The 7,052-nt window shown below is 38.6% G+C and overlaps 1 non-coding gene across 1 annotated transcript; it reads right to left on the bottom strand.

The window, feature by feature from the left end:
* Window positions 1-4,030: 4,030 nt before the first annotated feature.
* On the bottom strand, window positions 4,031-4,137 carry LOC120276563. Its single transcript, XR_005541278.1, has one exon. It is a non-coding gene; the product is annotated as a small nucleolar RNA R71 (small nucleolar RNA).
* Between the last annotated feature and the right edge of the window lie 2,915 nt (window positions 4,138-7,052).

The raw sequence follows: 7,052 nt of genomic DNA, 5'->3' as shown, positions 1-7,052 counted from the left end.
TTTAGCAATGGATTAGAAACGGAAAATACTGTTTCTAAACAGTAATTTTCTTGTAGTGTAAGCCATTCAAATGAGTTTATGAAAATGATTTTTTGGTCCATTGACACTCATGAGGAATAAATATGTTAAAATTATAGTAACTTTATGCCTACTTACCCATTTTTTATAAAAATAAAAAAGTCATTAGTTATGTTGTTTGTCTAATTTTTCTTGAGAGTAGTGACTGGAGCCTATGATTTTTTTATTTATTTATTTTAAAAGAGATGATAGTGTCTTTGACTTACATAAAATATGGACTAATGCGTTTGTTAATCAACATAAAAAATGGTTTTCATTAGAAGCGGAAAATCTCAGCCATGCCCGTTTATCCACAATATCTGTGCTTAATAACAAGTAGCTATGAATTTTGAGGAACTTCGTTAATTTTACGAATAAAATAAATGTAGCAAATCTTTGCAGGCAAAATGAGCTGATAAGTATAGGTTTAATATATATATATATATATATATATATATAAATTAAAATTTAATTTTAGTTTAAATTTTTAAAAGAGTAGTCACTCTTTATACTTATGACTCTCTAATATAATATATTTATATTTTGATAAAAATAGATAAATCACACTTTATTGAAAGAAAAAGCAACATTACAAAAAACAAAGAGACATGATTAAAACAGATAAACTAAGACTGTATTACAGAGAGACTGATGGACAAAAAAACTACAATCAGAGAGTACGAACAAACTAAATACAAACTTGAGGGAAAGGAAGGAAGTAACAAAACTCATCCACCAAAGGTGCATAGATAAAACTACAAACAAAAACACAAGAAGAGATGCAAAAATAGGCCAGTAACCAAAATCAAATTTTTGGGTCTAGTGAATTGCTTTGGGTGATGGTGGGTCCTTCAGTGGGAGAAGTCAGGGAACCGACGAAGTTGAGGCTTCTTTCTATCATTGAAATGGACTCCTCAATTGTTCCTTTTTGGGCTTTTCGAGCTACATTTATCCATGCAATAAGCATATGATCAATTTTGAAGATAGACAAAAGATGCAAAGATGTTATGCATGAAAAAACGAGATTCTTTCATTCAAGCCAAATGTACCAATAGATCGCTCTAGAAATAAGGTTTCCCAGACCCTAAGGATGTAACATACTATTCATCCCCTAGGAGGTCCAAGCCTCATTAAGGGTGTTCCAAGTGTGCGGGAGACGAATAATGCAACATAGTGGACCTAGATCCTAGCGGTGAATGGATAAGTTAAGAGCAAGTGATCTACTTCTTCTACCGCACCACATGTCGTCGTAGAAACACTATTGCAACCATGTTTTGCTAAATTGTCCATAGTCAAGATCTTGTTGTCTAAGGCTAACAAGTTGGAAAGTTTTATATTTGAGTGGGCAGGCCCCTTGCCAAAGGGTTTTACTCAAAAGCATCTAATTCCACCATTGTTCAAGAATTCGAAGGACTTAACTTAGAAGTCTCTGTTCTCCTCCAAGCGCCATATTTTTTAGTCCTCACCCTCAGAATGATATAGGTTGCCTTCAAGTTCAAGGTGGTTGTAATTGAGAGCGGTTGACGGGAGTAGGTGAGTTTCATACACCATGATGTAGGGGCTTTGCCACTCAAGAAATTGAGTGGGCCATACATCACTGGGTGTTTTACTGTCAAGGCAGAAGAAAGAGTATCTGTCATCTTTGAGAATTATGGTGGTAACTTGTACAAAAGCCTCTCGACAACTAAGGATACCTTTCCAAAAGAAATATTTCCTATTAGGTGTAGCATGAAGAAGCAATTATGGATAGTCAATCTGGTTGTTGTTAAAAGAGATTGCTGGTGACCAGCCACAATTGCTTCTTCATGCTACACTTAATAGGAAGACCTTCCTGGCATGCTTATGCCCATAAAGAGGATTCAGAGCAAAGTCAGAGGACCTTATGGGCAAGGCTTACTCCCGTAAGGATACACATAAAGACCATCCAAAGGAGCTTACAACCACAGTGTACGACTGTAAGAGTAGTCGCATAAAGCAGAACAATGAATCTTACGGTCAAGCGTTTATGGCCATAACCTAGACTGTAACAAAATCAAAAGACCTTATAAATGAGCTTACGACCACAAGCGTTCTTGTAAGGCTTTCGACAATCTTCTCCAACTTCCTTACTGCCTAGTTCTTACACCCGTAAGCAGCCCATAAGAAGTCGGATATAAATAGAACTTATGAGGATTTTTAGGGCATTCTTCATTCAATCATTCTATTTTTTGGGAGCAATTCTTAGAGGCAATATTGAGGAAGAAAAGGGCTGAATCTCCAGTACCTTAGGAAAGATTTGGAGAGGGATTTTGCCTGGAATTTAATGGGATTAGAGGTCATAACCATCAAGTTTATCTTGGCGGGCGCATGGAAGCTACCTTGATGACTTTCCATCCTAGGGATTAATAAGGGAGTTTTCATGGATCTTATGCCTACCTCTATTCTTTGTATCTTGAATGCTTGCCCTTCATTAATGGAGGGTTAATTTGTAGATGTTTGGGAGTAGTTGAACTCGAGAGTTTATTTCTATATCTTTGGCTGTTGGATCTTTGATGATTTAATTGATTTTATAGTTGCAATCATATCTATTTGAATCTGTTTGTGAGTTTAAATGCTTGGTTGCTAACGAGGTGAAACCCCTAGCTATCATATTTGATGTGCTATGTGATGAGTAGAAATACCCACCTAGCATAGATATGCCGTGATTCGAGGGAATTGTGAGTAAGCCTGGGTATAAGGTACTTTGGAGACTCCGTCTCCCTCAATTCTCCTGAGTGAGTTGTTGGCAATTTCCATGCTCTTGCAATCATGTGAATTGAAATTTAGGAGAAATTGCATTTTTGCTCTGTATTCCGCTTTGGGTAATCTGTCTCTCCTTGGGGGAGATTATCTACTTAAGAGATTGTCATTAGCCCACAATGAGGTTTTATAGAGTGTTAATGCGATTGTGTGGATGTCTGTATCAGTTCTGTACCTATTCAGTTACTCTTCACTTGAGAAATTGGGGTTTAGTATAATTTTGGAAACCTCTCAGTTTAAATAGGATTGCACCTTTAGACGACTATTGTCCTATACTTAATAAACCTAGAAGGATGGTATGCCCAACCATCTCTTTCTTCCTTGATTTTCATCCTATTATTTCCAGTATTTTCTTGTTCCTTTTTACTCTTGATCACACACAAATGCTTCACTAGTTAAGCTATTTTAAGAATCTAGTGTTAATACTAGTACTAGGTCTCTTTCCTCTAGACCAATACTCTGCATTGACACACAGTTTATTACGCGATCAGCATGTACACTTGCATCCCTATCAAGTTTTTGGTGCCATTGTAGGGGAAGATTAATGATATTAGGAACACTTGAATATCTATCACTTTAGCTATTTGTTTGTTTTTTCTTACTTGTTTATATTCTCTTTCTATTTTATTATTTTCTGATTCTTTTTTTTTGTTTGATTTTAGTGTATGCCATCAAAGGGCAAAGCACCAAGACTAACGGAATGTGAGAGTAGTGTAGAGAGAGTGATTGGAACCAGATTGAGAATAACCTTACTGAATGAGACAGGATCTTTGACGGTGAGTGTTGAGGGAGAGCAATTGGACACTATGGTAGATCAAGGGAATCGACATAAGACCCTTTTAGATTATGCTCACCCCACTCTTGATGGTTCTTAGTCAAGTATAGTGTGACCACCAATTACAAGAAACAACTTTGAGTTTAAACCTGCATTTGCATAGATGGTCCAGAATTCAGTACAATTCCATGGATTACCGGACGAGGATCCTAACAGTCACATTCGGGGATTTCTCGAGGTATGTGACATGCTCAAGATCAATAGTGTTTCTAACGACACCATTAGACTCCGCTTATTCTAGTTTTCATTGAAAAGAAAAGCTAAACAGTGGCTTCAGGCTCTTCCTCGAGCATTTATTATGACTTGGGAACAGCTTATCAGAGCATTCTTGCTCATTATTTCCCTCTAGGAAGAATGACCAAGTTGCGTCAAGAGATTATAGCATATGCACAGTTGGACACTGAATCATTATTTGAGGTGTGGGAGAGATTTAAAGATTTGTTGAGGAAATGTCCGCATCATAACCTCCCCGAATGGATGGAAGTTCAGATTTTTCATCAAGTCTCAAAAAGAGTACTCGACAGCTCATTAATTTTGCAACAAGAGGATCACTTGCTAGTAAGACGCCAGAGGCGGCTAAATAGTTAATTGAAGAAATAGCCATGAACAATTATCAGTGGAATTCGAGGGACAAATTGGTTGCCAAGCCAGTTGGGATGATTGAGGTCAATGAGGTTACAACACTAGCAGCCCAGGTGGAGGTATTGAGCAGGAATATTGACAGTTTGTCTACTGAAAAATTAGCTACAGTCATAGCTTGTGATACTTGTGGGGAAAGACACACACCCTCAGATTATTCCATTATAGGGGCAGTGTTTGGACCCGTCGAACATGTGGATTTCATCTGTAGTGTCCCCAGATAGCAAGGGAATCCCTACAGTAGCACGTATGATCCTGGATGGCAAAATCGCCATAATCTTTCTTGGGGAAGTCAAGGCCAACAACAGAATTCTCCCCCAGGTTTCCTTCTCATCAATAGACTAACAAGAGACCCACATTGGAGGAGGTGCTTACTTGGTTTATTCAGAGTATGATATCAAGTTCCAACAGTCAGCCAATAGATTTTAGGGGATAGAGGCATCATTGAGAAACCAACAGACTTTTCTTTAAAATTTAAAAAACCTAGTGAGATAGATTGCCAAATAGTTGTCTGAGTGACCTCAAGGAAGTCTATTGAGTAACACTGAAGCTAATCCCCTTGAGCATCTTAAGGCAATCACTCTTCGGAGTGGTAAAGAGTTGGGGACGGGTAGTGAGAAGGTGATGGAGAAGGAAAAAGAGCCAGAAATTGAATTCATTGAGAGTCCAACAAGGGAAAGCGAAGCTTCTCCGAGTGTTGAGATGAGAATGCCACCACTAGTGAAAGAGTACCTTCCCCGCCTCCCTTATACGTCATAGATGAAGAATGCTCATGTGGACAAACAATTCAAGAGATTTTTTGACTTGTTGAACCAATTGCATATCAATGTACAGTTTGCGGAAGCCTAGTTCCAAAAGCCAAAGTACGCTAAGTTTCTCAAAGATCTATTAACAAACAAGCTTAAAGTTGAGGAGGCATTGATGGTGACATTTAGCGAAGGGAGTTCGGTGTTGCTTCAAAACTGGCTACCGAGGAAGCAAAAAGATCTCGGGAGTTTTACTATTTTTTGTAACATTGGTAATTTGGTTGATGAAAAAGCCATAGAGGATCTAGGTGCTAGTATTAATGTAATGCCATACATCATCTTTAGGAAACTTAGAGTATGTGACCTTAAATTGACTAGGATGACATTGCGACTAGCAAACTGCTCCATTAGACATCTTAGGGGAATCATAGAAAACGTTTTGGTTAAGGTTGACAAGTTTATTTTCCCATTAGATTTTGTGATTCTAGATGTATACGAGGATGAAGTACCGCTTATTCTTTGTTTCCATTCCTAGCCACCTCCCAAGCTCTCATTGACGTTAGTAATGGTAAAATGACACTTAGGGTTAGGGATGAGGAAGTTATTTTTGCTTTATCTGATGTAATGAAACATCCCTCTACTTTTGATGATAAATGCTATTACATTGATGGAACTAACTCACTTGTGGATGAATGTGTGCAGGAGACGTTGCATAAAAAGCCTTTCGAGGAGTCACTGGATGGCCCTCACATTGATCAAAGACAACCTCATTGCTTACACCTACCATTGTTGAGGAGAGCACACGGAAGAAGCAATGGCGTGAGGTTACTTCCCCTAAGAAAGGTAAGAGAAAATCTTCGCCCAAGGAGGCAACCCTTGAGTCTATCCACTATATTGGTAAGTTTCCTATTTTCTCTGATCTTGCACTTGGGCATTATTTCGGAGATATTGGTTCTGGTTGTGAGGAGTGTTTTTACTTTGAACCTCCATGACTTGTGTGTTTCAGCTACATTAAGCTTGTGATGTTAAACAAGTGCTTCTTGGGAGGAAACCCAAAAAAGATTTTACGTATTTTGTTGAGTTTGAGTCTTTGATAGTAGTTGTTTAGTTTTGTTTGAGTTTACAATAAATGGCTCAGCTTGTCATGATTTTTTATGTGTGTTGGCTGTTTACTTGTGTTTTTAAACACTCATTGTATGCTTCCCAGCTCATATATGTATTTTAGCTTAACTGAAGGAAACAGAGAAAACTCTGCTCCATTTTCTAGGACTCTTATGAGCTACTTACGCTCGTAAGCATGGCCGTAAGCCTCAAACAAAGGGCTTTATAGACATCTTACGCCTATAAGCCACCCCACAAGGGGAATCCAGAGAGTCTTATGACTATACTTATAGTCTATAACTCCTAGAGAGCAGCTTAGAGGTTCCTTACGGGTGGCTTACACCCGTAAGTAAGGCCGTAAAGGTCATCTAGAGAACCTTACAGTTATTTCTCAAACCCTTACGACCCATAACCCTCTGGGGAATCTAGCCTAGGTTCCTTAAGGGTGTATTACGCCCGTAAGCCAGACAGTAAGGGAAAAACAGAGAACCTTACGGACTACAATGCTAAGCCTCTTTACGGTTGTAACCTAGGTTGTAAAGGAGATGCCTCTTTACGGTAGCCATTACGGCTATAAATACCCCATAATTATTCATTCAGACAGGGTTAAGATCATGGCTTTTACCCGTAAGCCTCCTGTAAGAACTTAGGGTTTGAGTGTCGTCGGTGACCTTTGATCTTCATTCCTAATTGATTTTCACTGGATTCTTGGTTGTCGGCGCTCATATCTTCTCCCATTCTTATCCCTTGGTGTTCCTCTTCTGGTTTTGGGTGTTTTCAAGTAGGATTAGGACGTTTTCAGGGCTTCCCACCGGCCAATTTTCCCATCTTCTCTTTGTCTCAAAAGGTAGCCTTTGTTTTTCGTGATTTTTGAGCTGACTATGACTTTTATGCAT

The sequence above is a fragment of the Dioscorea cayenensis genome, chromosome 14, assembly GCF_009730915.1.
Source record: "Dioscorea cayenensis subsp. rotundata cultivar TDr96_F1 chromosome 14, TDr96_F1_v2_PseudoChromosome.rev07_lg8_w22 25.fasta, whole genome shotgun sequence".
Classification (NCBI taxonomy): Eukaryota; Viridiplantae; Streptophyta; class Magnoliopsida; order Dioscoreales; family Dioscoreaceae; genus Dioscorea; species Dioscorea cayenensis.
This window is presented reverse-complemented; position numbering and strand designations above follow the sequence as displayed.